Here is a 14,488-nt window from a genome sequence, read left to right as displayed (position 1 = left end):
TATTCTACCTCCTTTCTTATGTTAAGGTCTACAGATTATCCATCACCTATTACACCAACTTCCTATATGACAATCCTATAAGTTTAATAAGAGTTTGATAGATCCATGCTCATTCTATTTAATTTCTTTCAAGTAACTCTATTTACATGCGTTTTCACAAGACTATACCTAAGCAATTTTTCAATATGTAAGAATATCATCGGTTATTTTTAGAAGAGGGAGCTTCTTTACTTGTTCTCATATGTTATAAACTGCAAAATATATTGTTTCTAATGTCATGGCTCGTACTTACTTTGATTGAAATCTTTACTGAGATGACTTCTCACACCACTCCTTACATGAGCTCAGTTGGTGTGCGATGATCGCTAACATTTGGTACATGCTTCCACACTCCAGTCTATTCCAATTTCATATCAAACAGGTCTTTTATTTTCCACTTTTATGTCTTGTCTAGTCCATTGGTCACAAGCACACAGATTCGCCGATTTAGGCAGCACACTAACAAACTGCAGATTCATAATTTTCTTCACCAAATGCATATTCGCCGATTTAGGCATCACACCAACAAACTCCAAATTCATAATTTTCTTCACCAAATGCAGATTCGCCGATTTAGGCAGCATTAGTGTAGATTCACCAATTTAGGCAGCACGTCATATTGGTGTAGATTCGCCGATTTAGGCAACACCAATCACAACATCATGCTGCAGTGGCTGGCCACCATTGTAACTGGTATGATTTTGTTACCCGGGTACATCATGAAAGTGATTTGGATTTGGTCTTATATTGTGGAATTGGAATTGGATTGGGATTTGATACCTGATGATTCTTTTATCACGGCAGTGTTTATGTGATGCAACTTGACATTATGAGATTGATGATGAGTGTGACCAATGATATCCTGATTCATCAGGGTATGACATATACTGCTTATTCTAGTTATATGGGACACTAGAATAGGTAGTATGTGGATGACGGCAGGCATAAGCAATGTTGTCTAATTTTATGGATTTTTTAAAATTATTTTTTAATAAAAAAATCTATTTGATATAGATTTCTAATCATTGTTTTTGACAAGTATTGTTTGCAGATTTTTATCTTCGCAACTGAGGACAGTTGCTTTCCAACGGAGGGGTATGTTATGGAATTGATATTTATCCATTTATTACAGCTGACAGGTGGCAAAAGCATTAGCAGATAATGGATTATGCAGAAGGATGTTACATTTTATGTATATTTGATTATTCAAGTGCTCTTTATGAGCTTTGGCCAATTATGTCCGACCGGCCAGTTTGTATAAGAAATCTATAAATAAATACGTGCAAGAGGGAAATGCTCACTCTTGCATGGGGGGAGATTGCACCCAGTGTCCGTCTCATTCTTCTCACATCTCTTCTCTTCTCTCTCGCCATGCCGGCGTAGCACTCCAATCTAGGAGGTGCGCCTACACGTGATCTCTCAATCTCTCTCACTCTTTGTCTCTCTCTGTTCACGTATCTTGCGATCAGGCGACCACGTGATTGTGCCAGGTATGCCGATTAGTCTATTTTATGATGTTTACTGTGTTATTTTGGGTATTTCATAGGGCAGCCACGCTCCCGTCTGTAGCATAATACATCATCTAGCCAAGCTAATCAAACATGCCTTCTCATCCACTCATGGAGAATTCATCTCTTTTAGAAAATTACCATCTCCATGCACTGAGGGGACTTGGTCTTCACAACCCTACAAGAATGGCTTGTTGGAATTAGGGTTGCAGAGAAACGCACATAGCTTGGAGAAGATAAAGGAAGCTCAAGGCACACAACAGAGAGTGTATTACTTAGTGTGCAATGGAAAGATAGATAGCCCTAGAGTGATGGGCATATATAGAATGCACGAGGGGAAAAACCTCTTAAAGAGGGAAAAAATGCCCCGGCGGTCCTAGTGTGTTCACACACATCACTACCACATCCATAAGGCATCTGAACCAATACACACTCAACCGTAGTTGTCAAGACTGCCCTGTACTCAGCCTCACAACTAGAAGTGGCCACAGTAGGTTGCTTCTTGCTCAACCATGATATACATGAACTGCCAAGCATGAAACAAAAACCACTTGTGGACACTCGCGTGTCAAAACAACCAGCCCAATCTGAGTCCAAAAAAGCATATAAGTATGGCGGCAATGATCCCCCCTTGGGATAAAACAAGCCAAGATGTAAAGTGCCACTAAGGTAGCGAAAAATCCTCTTGACAGCCTGCCAATGCTTAGACCCTACGCTATGCATAAATTTGATGACCTGTGAGACTGCAAACTAAATATTCGGCCTCGTGTTGCATACATAAATGAGATAGCCAACAACATTTTGGTAAAGAGTGACATCTATAGGATCACCAGCATCATGAAGACTCAATTTTAAACCTGTTTCCATGGGAATGGCAATGGGTTTGCAATCCTCAAGTCCACACTTACATAGCATCTATGTAACTTTTTTGACACAAGGCAATACCACCATCACTGTGCTTAAACTGTATGCCCAAATAATGATGCAACAGCCCCAAACTCTCATCTTGAAAGTAGCATTCAAATCATCCTTAAATTCAGTAATATGTCTCTCATTTGGTCCATGTAGTGAAGATAGTGTGTCGTGCTCTCTACAGTGGGTGCTCCTCAGTGCAATGTGCGTGATATACTCACTCAAAACAGACTGAAAACAGGAAACCATAGACAACAACTGAGCTCACAGAGACACAACAGCAACAGTAGACCACAACAAATGACTTGACTATCTCAAAGAACTGATACAGACTCTGGCGGGCAGCACACTCAGCTCCAGCCCAGGACAATGGGGTGTCGAGCCTCAGATGTGCAGGGATGGTGAGTAAGTGCTCTGTGTATTGACTCACTTCGTCGACTACGTTGTTGGACCAGAGATGAAGAAGATAATCCCGATGACCAACCGCTATGTACCACCATAAAGTGCCACCAACGGCTCATAAATGTCAGTCATGTGGTGACCTGGCCACGATATCCACTAGACTAGTCCGTATCTCTGCTGCCACGTGTCACTGCTCAGCCCAGAGAGTTCGTCCAGTGTGAACCAGCCTAGACCAAGTGTACTAACTGTGTGTCCTGTGAAACAGTCCAATGATCATCAAATCATAGACATAAAGAACCACAATGAGAAGTACATCACCCTCACGCTTTACATACAATGTGCTTTCTGTTGGACTGTAACGAAAGCCTTGTTTGACCAAATGAGTGTCAGCTTTCTCATACCAAGCATGAGGAGATTGCTTCAACCCATACAAAGCCTTCTTACGTCTGCACACTTTGTCCTCTTGTCCTTTCTTTACAAAACCGCGAGGCTGCGTTACATAAACTTCCTCAAATATGTCACCATTCAAGAAAGCAGTAACAATGTCTTATTGATGTACATCCCGATGAAAATGAGTTGCCAATGCACATAGAAAATGCATAGTAGTCATACGACAAGTGGGAGCAAAAGTCTCTTCATAATCTATGCCTTTTTGTTGTGCATAACCCTTTGCAACAAGTTGAGCCTTATGGCGATCCATCTCACCCCAGCTTGCGTTTCAACTTGTAAACCCACTTTGTACCAATGGCCTTTTTGCCGGGAGGCAAATCACATAAAGTCCATGTGTCATTTCTATAAGTGCATCATATTCTGATTGCATGGCAGCCATCCAATTTTCTGAATTCTGTGCTTCTTCAAAAGAGAGAGGTTCCTCAACATCATGTAAGATAGACACAGCCAAAGCATAACAATTTGATGCATAACATGCATGGCCAGAGCCTGAACAAGTAACTACTAGACAAAGGTGCATCCAATTTACTATCACGGAATGTATGCACCAACCATTTTGGCATACCTCTAGCCTGCTCACTTTCAGCCCTTTCCTCATCAAGTACATCATGTATATCTGCATCACTAATAGGCTGATCTGTAACATTTTCAGAAACCCCCATAGGCTGTACATTTGCCTCATTGGAATTTACATTTGAACTTCCACCACTGAAAAGAGGCAACAAAGTGTCGTAAATGTCATGTGAGCTTACATTATTGTCTCTAGTACATGACGGCAAGGCTAAACTGAATTTCCCACAAACACTACATCCCGTGAAACCAGAATATGCTTTGTTTGCGGATGATACAACCTGTAACCTTTGCTTTCAGCCTTATAACCAACAAAAATACATTTGATAGCCTTATCATCCAATTTTTTGCACTATGTTTGTGGCACCAAAGCATATGTCAAACAACCAAAAACATGCATGTGCTCAATAAAAGGCTTCCTATCATGCCATGCTTCATATGGAGTAATAGACTGCAAAGTTTCGTAGGACACTTGTTTAAGTACATAAGTGGCACACATGATGGCCTCAAGCCAAAAAGAATGCGGCAAAGCTTGACTTTTGACCATACATCGTGCCATTTCCGTAAGTGACCTGTTTTTCCTCTCAACAACGCCATTTTGTTGAGGCGTATAAGGCACTGTACATGGTGTTTTATCCCACGACTATCCAGAAATGCATTAAATTCATGAGACATATACTCCGCCCCTCGATTGGAACAGAGGATGCCCATAGTACATTTTGAGACATTTATCAACCATTGCCAAAAGTTGTTTAAAGCACATAATGACTTCGGACTTCGCTTTAAGCGGAAGTATCCATGCATGCCTGGAGTAATCATCAATAAAAGTCACGAAGTACAGGTAATTGCCCAAGGATGGAGTTTGCATGGGCCCACAAACATCACTATGCACAAGCTGCAACCTTTATGTGGCCCTAACTGAACCATCCTTTGGAAACATAGAACGCTGCATTTTACCCAAAATACAGCCTTCACAAACATGTTTGATAGGTGCTTCAAGAGGTGGCAAAGAAGCAACCATATCGGATTTCTGCAAATGTGCAAACTAGCAAAATTCAGTTGACCAAAACGTGCATGCCAAAGTTTTACATCTGAAATAGCCCTTGAATTTGTAACTGCATTTGCAAAATTCTACCCACACTTGTCATACAAATTGAGCTTATACAGCCCACGGCATAAAATGCCAGATGCAACAATTTCATCACCAAAACTGAGATAATGTACTGTACATCCGTCATCCACAAATTTGACTACAAGACCAAGTCTAGCAAGTGCAGGTACAAACAAAAGATTCTTCTTGATCCCAGGTACATAAAGTGCATCAACAAGTGTGAAAGAACTACCATTTACAGCAGTAAAAGCACGATCTTTCCAACTCCATGAACCAGATAAGAGGCATTGTTGGCACAAGTGACTGAATTCCCATGAGGGACAGACTCGAGAGAGGTGAACAATTCACAATATGAGGTAATGTGCTTTGTAGCACCACTGTCGAAATACCACACATGTGAATCTGCAGCAAAACTGACATGCATGCATCATGGACAGCAGGATTGTAAGTGCACTCTGCACTAAAAGCCCATTCTGCATCAACATCAGCATCACAGTCTCCTTTCACAAAAGACTCAACAATGGCTACATTTGTAGTGGAACCATCATTTGCAGTGGAACCACCCTCTTTCTTCTTAGCCTGTGCTTGATCAAGTGATCGTTAGCTTTACAATAATGGCAACGCATCTTTTTTCCCTGATCGCTAGAATTTCAAGACGAATTGCTGCCAGCAAAAGCATTACAAATAGAAGTTTTGCCACTCGCAGCAAAACCATAAGAAGTGGTTGCATTGTTGTTACCACCCTTTCTTTAAGAAGCAATAAAAGCATGTTCAACTGTATGCTGCCTAGTCGTGTTTTTTTGGAAAGTGACTCTTGCACTAGCAATGTGCATAATGAATCAAACTTAACAACTTCAGGATTTCCTTGGGTCATAAGTTTCCAAGTACTGGCAAAAGTCTGGTAAGAATCTGGTAAGGCATCAAGGGGAACTGTCTGAAATGACTTCACCTCTAGAAATAAGTTGCTCATTGATATCCTTGACACCAACAAGGAAAGTGTCCATATCATCTTACTCATTCATAATCTTTGATTCCAGCTCTTTACGCAGCAAAGCAATTTTAGCCTCATTGCGACTTTCATAAAGACCAACTAGAATATCCCAAGCCTGTTTTGCAGATTTCACTGAACGAGTGTGGAGGAGTAATGGTGCACTTCACAGACGAGGCAATCGATGCATGAGCTTGCGCATCTTTTACATCCCAACGAGCTTGTTCTACCATAAGCAAAACAACTCTAATAGCAACAATCCTTGCAGCAAGACCTGCAACATCCTCAACATCGCCTACATCCTCATAATTAGGACATACATCAATGCCCTGCACAATATTCCAGACGCCCTTTGACACAAGAACATGTTGCATCATATAAGCCCACATAGCATAATTGTTCCCATCCAACCTGTCCCCAAGAGCAAACATCTTAAACACATCTGTGTTGTTGTCAGCCATGGTCAATGTTGCACCTGATGTGAAAACTGTCCGAAAAGAGGAGAAACAAAGCGGGAACATGTGCTATACAGCACAAACCGTAGAAGACTGTAAGGCACCTGTTTTGAAAAAAACGGCACTAATAGAAATTCTGCACAAAATGACAAAATTACATGTGCAAACCAGCCTATAGTGAAAACGGAGGCTGAAATGAGCCCGAATAAAAAATCTGAGCAGACATAGCTCTATGAGCTATCCCGAAGTATTTGTCGACTTGCGAATGCTCGCCAAAGCTCACAGAAATCGGAGAAAGTGAGCAGGCGTGTGCTGGAGCTGCTGGCAACTAAGCCCGGGAGGATGCAACCTGATCTGATACCAATTGTTGGAATTAGGGTTGCAGAGAAACGCACACAACTTGGAGAAGATGAAGGAAGCTCAAGGCACACAACTGAGAGTGTATTACTTAGTGTGCAATGAAAGATAGATAGCCCTAAAGTGATGGGCGTATATACAATGCACGGGGGGGAAAACCTCCTAAAGAGGGAAAAAATGCCCCGGCGGTCCCAGTGTGTTCACACACATCACTACCACATGTATACAATAACATGGCTTATCTTTCAATCTTCTAGAGGTCATTACACTCAACACTTGGTTGATAAATAACATGTACATAAAATGCCAAGGGAATGTCTATAGACAAGTCAATGGGTTCCCTATGGGCTTGGCTTGCTCACTTTTATGGTGTAACCTCTTCCTCCATTCTCTTGAATTTGAATCTCTAGCCAGAACTCTTACCTCCCCTAACCCGCTCCCCATCTTATCTAAGCTAGGGATACCCTATAGATACTTTGATGACATCCTACTCATCAATTCTGAAGGTCCATCTTACTTCATGGAACACCAAAGGATCTACCCTCATTATTGAGGTGGAAAAAGGAGATAGTACAAATTTTTTGAACAACTATCCATAATAAATGGGCAACTCATTAAATACCTAGCAAAGAAGGAAGATTGTGCCAGAAGATTACAACACCTTGTAGGATTGCAACAAATATTGATTTCTAGCAAGCAAAGAGTCTATAATTTCAAGATTACAAAATCAAGGCTTGAAAGAAGCCAAGAAGGCATGCAAGGCTCGAAAAAGGGCGTATAGGGATCGAAAGGCCTACAACACAAGTTGAAGCATGGAGGGCTGAGTCAATGGCTAGAGGCTCCAATGTTATGAAGGTTTTGCTGCACATGATCACATGCACAAACTCCATCAAGCATGGTTGTTCGAGCTCTTGGCATGAAGGTTTTAACAAGGCTATGACAAGGTTGTATGTACTCAAGCAAGACTCACGATTCACAGGGCACATCCGTAAGAGATCGACAGCACAACAAGTCGAATCAAGTGATTAATAAGGTATGTGTAGACTTTCAGTTTGTTTGGAAACTTTTCAAAACATGTAGCATAGCTTTGTCATGCAGTAGAGGTGAGTGTCCTTTAAGCACTCCAAGCACAAGCACGGCTTGTGATAGCTACCATAAGAATTACAATTTTGTTGCATACGTTGTTGACAAAGCACCAATGATCAGTTTGCATATCCCAATCAAGAATTCCTTGAGTAAATATAGAGTTGAGAAAAAATATGTATCTCCCCAGTACCTTGACAGAACATGCTCTTCAGTGGTTAAAGTTTGATGTGATGGCAAGGCCAACTCGCAATGTTTTAGAATCTCATGGAGACACAACTTGTTGCTCGACTTGATGGTGGGTGCCAAGCTGTCAGCATGGCTGACTCTTTATGACCACTCATCAAAGCGGACGAAGAGCTTCGAGGCACCATTGGATAATTAAGGTACCCTTTCTATGTGCAATGTATGATTCTCAATACATATACTATTCAACACGGTCGATTAGGTCTCCCCAATGTCAGAAAAATAAAAAGTCTTTCAAAACATATTAAGTGCATAAGTGCAGGGTGAGTTTAGGAAATGAAAAGATAGATGAAAGTGAAAAGCCAAAAGGCATATGAAGGTGGAAAGTCAAAAGACCTTTTTTGCCATATAAAGAAGTGTTCTACTTCATATTGTATATTTGTGTTTGTCTTCTCCTTTTTTTCCCCTTTAGCGTTTTCTTCTCTTTAAAATGTCCTTACTCTCTCTCTCTCTCTCTCTCTCTCTCTCTCTCAAAGTTGTATCCGTCCTTCTCATGCCCAACTGATATTGTTGCATGTAGAATCTACATGTAGCTTCACCATTGTCCGTTGATGCATGCTATAGAGTAGCGCATTGTTTTTACTATTATTGAGGGCATCTTTGAATTAAAAATACCTTTTCATTTTTTGAATCCATTAGGAATACCTTTTAAGACACATGAAGGGGGAAAATAAAAACACTTTTTGAGTCCATATAAAGAGGTGCACATTGGTGCATTTGTGTTTCTCTTCTCTTTTATTTTCTCTTCACCCTTTTCTTCTCTTTAGAGTGTTCTTGCACTATGTAGGTAGTGAATATGTTTTTTTGGAAGCCATTAGCTGTAACTTTTTAACAAGGTCAAATTACATTTACCATGATAGCTATTTCAGGGCAGGAGCATACATTCGCTATTTCAGGGCAGGAGCATACATTCGCTATGAGCACAACAACATGTATGTGTAGCAAGGCTTTTTGGTTAAGGCATATTGCATAGTGGCTTCCAAAGTTTGGACTATGCTATCAACATAGAACTTGGGGGACATTGTAATGTGTCTACCGATTACTTTGCTAGGTGTCCAAACTAAGAGGGCATATAGCAGAAGATAGGGCTAGGGGCCAACTTCCAGTGTAGACAACAAACTCGGGTTCAAAATTACTCTCCAAAAGATATTTTCCTTGAAAGTTCAAGACAATTGGCCACAACTTGGCACTAAGGTCAAACAATTTCAAGTGTTTCTTTTTTTACTATGTTTAAACCTTTACTTTGGAAAGGATACCTACTAGCAAAGCAAAGTGCTTTGACACATTCAATGAGAAGCAAGGCTTATAACCCATCCCGAGGTATTTACTCTTGACTTGGGATCAAAGCACTAACACACAGGTTTGAAAATTTGGCAAAGTAGGGATACAAGCTCACATTTTTTGTCTGACAACGGTGAATTGTGATGTATACATGCCAGTGTAGATGGTGCAAGGTACTTCTTGTATCGGCTCAAACTCTTGAGGCCGTCATTGTAGCCAAGGGCTTCTACTTTCTTTTTCTGTGTAGCATGCATCTCATGCTAGTAAGGTGGAATTCATTCCCCTCACTCATTGTTTACACTTCCGCTATAACACCAACCACTCCCTCGAGGATACAATCAAATATTAAATGTTTAAAAACCATTAAATCAAACACACTTCCTTCAAGGGAAAAGTATATATGGCATTGTACATTGGTGTTTTATCCCACGACTCGCCATGAGACATATACTCCCCCCCTTGATTGGAACAGAGGGTGCCCATAGTACATTTCAAGACATTTTCAGCCATAGCAAGAAATTGCTTGAAGCACAAAAACACTTTGAACTTTGCCTAAGCGGATACACCCATGCATTCCTGGAGTAACCATCAATGAAAGTCACGAAGTAAAGGTAATTGCCCAAGGACTGAGTTTGCATGGTCCATAAACATCACTATGCACAATTTGCAACCTGCAAGTAGCCCTAATTGAAGCATCCTTTGGAAACTTCGAACGTTGCATCTTACCCAAAATACTATCTTCACAAACATGTTTGACAGGTGCGTCAAGAGGCGGCAAAGAAGCAACCAACACTACACACACTTTAGCAAATCTATGTGGTCAATCAGTGGCACAAGTTGCAATGCATCACTATTTTTGCTACAAGAAACAAGCAATGTGGGCATATCCCGCAATCATTGTATTCCAAGAGACGACATTCCGCATAGGAAGCTCCTCAAAGAGATGCATAATAACGAGAAAGCTTATCTCATTCATATAATAAACACAATGCTCTCTCACTCTCACTCTCTCATGTGGATGTGTGGAAAATTACAACATTGGTCAAGTGCTCTTGCACCAGAAAAAGGATCAAAGTAGGCGAGAGAGAGAGAGAGAGAGGCCTCCCATACGCCATTGCGAGCCACAACCAAAAAAATTTGCTCTGTCTCTCTTTGCTCGAAAACTACATTGCACACAAAAATCTATCTTTGTCTTCGTGCTCGTGTTGATGCACATCATCTCTCTCTCTCTCTCTCTCTCTCTCTCTCTCTCTCTCTCTCTCTCTCTCTCTCTCACGTGCCATCTCCTCCCATTTTTCCCACAAAGGCCTGAGAGGGCATCTCGGTGGAGCCACTTTTTCCCAATCTGCTATCTAGCACTTCCCTTTCACTTTTTTTCCCCATTTTACTTTGCTTCGAAATGGTATCTTGCTAAGATACACCTTAATAAGACCCGTTTCTAAATTTGGATGAAATTTAATTTATTTCTTAAATTTCAAATGATTTGTGGTACATAAAAATGAATCAAAAGTTTTAAAAGGATTATTGGCTTTCTAAAAGAAGCCTTAGAGGAGAGTTGAATCAGGCATACTTTCAATGTTCTCAGTGATGATCGAGACTTACTTTAAATGTTATTTTTGGACTATAAGTAGTCCTTAGTAAAGCGTGGATTTTTGGGTGCAAATATGGACCATTGGAAAAAGCTTGTGGATTAATGCCACATGACAAGTTAATGATAATGAACTTTACTTTAAATTATTCCTTTTAAGCATTTGTGAGAGGGTGTTGACATTTGTGTACCTCTCTTTAAAGAGGTAAAGAGGGGCATTGAGTATTGTGTCAAACATTATTCTCTATGCTTTTGTAATATATTGTAAACTAAATAGTTGATTGTTGTCACACTTTTTATTCAAACAAGCATCACTGCCATGGTCTTCTTTTCCCATTCCTTGTTTACACACCACGAAGATCTCTCCTGACAACTACAAGAGATACATTCACAATCCACTCGGTACAGTAGTGTCTCCGTCTCCTGCTATGTCAAATCAACCTAAGGGCCGCAGATGATGACCGTCTGATGTTGGTCACCTGGTTGTACATAAAGCTGCAGAGAATGTCTCTGTCCTTGCTCGTATGATATACATGGAGCTTCCTCTGCGCTCCTCATCACTAACTTCTAAGTAACACATAGCATTAAAGGGGGCAAGGGGGGGGGGGGGGGGGGGGGGGGCTCGTTTAATAAGTGACACGGGTTGTCACTCAAGGGATCTACGACGGGGAAACCTCTAGGCAAGGCGGGGGGGCTTTAGGCCGTCAGATCCACATGACCAGAGGGGGCAAGATTTATTATGCACATGGCTCGTAAGGCTGGCACGGATGCATGATAGGCGGGCTGGATAGGGCGTGGGCGTCTATGGGAGGAGGTCGGTCGTGGGCTCGAGCAAGGAGCGCGACGAAAGGCGTCTAAATTGTTTATCTCATCGAGCAGGGATCGACGGTTGGATGCACTTGGGCCATTGATCCCTCAAATCGACCCCGTGTGCCTTATTAACCGCAGGGGGGGGGGGGGGGGGGGGGGGGGGGGGGGGGGGGGGGGGAAATTGCAGTTGTCGATGTCAAATCAAGACTAAACCCGACCACGAATTAAACCCCTTAAACCCGGACAATGCAGGTTGGCTTAGGATGGGTTCAGACTGTGCGCCCGAACGTGAGCCAAAGGAGCGTGGAGATTGGCTTGAAAAAATACAGTTCATTTCTAGACCCGCCATCACTGCGGGCAGCCTCAACCCCCGGACCCAACATGTTTTCATGTACTTTTCAGCACGCAATGCGGGGAAGCGTTGAGCACATGACACCGAGATCTTGTAGCAGTCTGATCTATCCAGTCAAACATGCACGCTTGTTGTTCCTGGAGCAGCAATAATAGCAGTGTGGATTGGAAAGGCTCGAGAGTGAGCTCAACTCGGGGCATACTGTGAGCAGTAAAGGGTTATAAAAGTGGGTTGGGGTAAAACATGCATGCACGGGTGAGATGGCTAGCCCATATGTCACAAAACCTGGATCGAGAGGTTGTGCATTCAAAATTGGGTGGCGGGGCTCTAATTTTTTGCGTTGCCCGAGTTTAGTTTCACCTCGATTATCATGTTGTCCAGGTTTAATCCGCCTTGAACTTCCGAGCCATCGATCCCCCCCCCCCCCCCCCCCCCTTTTAATGATATGTGTTACTTAGTGTTGTGGCTCTGTGCGCGAAAGAGTCTCTCCCCCTCTCCCTCTCTCTCTCTCTCTCTCTCTCTCTCTCTCTATATATATATATATATATATATATAAGTAGTTGACAGAGTTGATTGAAACTTGACGCTTTGCCAAATAATAACAAGATGAAAATTCACTATGGCCTACATAAGGCTATTGACAACAATTTCCTAATAAAAAAAGCTTCTTTGAGAAAAATAGAAAGTGACACTATTATTTTTTAAAATACAGTGTCACAATACAATAATTTTTTTAAAAAAGTGTAACAATGAGCTATGTACATTACAATATATTCCAAAGGCATAAAAAATAATGCCCCTTTTAAAATTGTCATTAGCTTGTCATGTGGCATTAATCTACAAGCTTTTTCCAATGGTCCAGATTTGCACCCAAAAATCCACCCTTCACTAAGGACTCCTTATGTAGTCCAAAAAACGTAAATCTTTTATTGTGATACCACATGCTTTTAAATACTAGTGTCACTTTATATTCTTTCCTCTAGCGGAGAAGCCTTTATTATGAAACTCTTCTTAATAGCCTAGTGTAGGCCGTAGTGAATTTTCACCTTGTTATTTTAAGTTATTAAATGGATATTTTTATTTCACCTTTCATTTCACTTCCTCACATGGCTTGACTCTCTTGCATACTATTCTTTTAGAATGCTAAAGTGAAGCTTTATCTTGCATAATTCTAGTAAGTTCTATACATACATACATACCTATATATATATATATATATATATACACACACACACACTTACCTATATATAAACACACACACAATGTAAAAAATAATAATAAAAATAATAATATTAATGAGTATATATACTTACCTATACACACACAATGTATAAATAATAATAAAAATATATATAATATTAATGAGTTCTTTATATATATATATATATATATATATATATATTTTAAGGAGTAAACCATGGTAAAGAGAAGAAAAACCGGTGAAATATGTCAAAACTTAGTTTAAAAATCCTACAAATTTCAAAATTTTTGCTAGTAATTTTGGTTTGTTTCTTTGTGAGGAGGACACTCAGTGCTTCATAAAAGAGATATTCCCAAACAATGCTTCACCTTATGTAATGATAGTTAAACTCAACCTAACGATTTTATCATTTTCTTATTGTTTTTGAAAGCCATGGTGATTCTTTCACTTGTTACTTTCAAACTTCAAATCATTTGTTGCACCCCCTCCAAAAAAAACTAGAATACAACTCTTGGAAAAGATCATTTGAAAGGACATAATGTCTTTCCCTTCAATCTCTTCAAGACTTTTACGGCTCTTTTGAGGAAACACGTCAAACAACAAAATTTGGACGACCTTCATGCATATGGATACTAAGGTCTTTAGAGGCCAAAAATATGGGAAAGTTATTAAAATATCTGTGAAATTTGTGGAACTTCCCAAAATACCCCTCCAATTTCAAAATTTTCCCATATACCCCTCATATTCTACCAAAAGTTCCCAAAACGCCCTTTAATTTCTCAAAAAATTCCCAAAATACCCCTCATAACCTCGCAAGCATATCTAAATACTTTTTTTTTTCAACTCTTTATGGGAAGATTGGTTCTCCCTCAGTAAAAGTGATAGAAGTAGGATTTTGAATGGTATCAAGGGATCTTAAGATGAAATAGTTCATCGTTTTTTGACACAGATGCCCCTATTTGTGAGCTCATTGGTGAGTGTTGTCAAAGACACTTTATTCTCATAAAGACTAGAGTATGCGAAAATTGGGGCAAATCCATCCCAAAATGAAACAAGGGTATATTGGGGATTTTTGAAATTTGAGAAGTATTTTGAGAATTTCCACAAGTTACAAAGATTTTTTGGTAATTCTCCT

This window comes from Adiantum capillus-veneris, chromosome 20 (genome assembly GCF_014529385.1).
Source record: "Adiantum capillus-veneris isolate H3 chromosome 20, ASM1452938v2, whole genome shotgun sequence".
In the NCBI taxonomy this organism is placed as follows: domain Eukaryota; kingdom Viridiplantae; phylum Streptophyta; class Polypodiopsida; order Polypodiales; family Pteridaceae; genus Adiantum; species Adiantum capillus-veneris.
Note: the sequence above shows the minus strand (reverse complement) of the source record.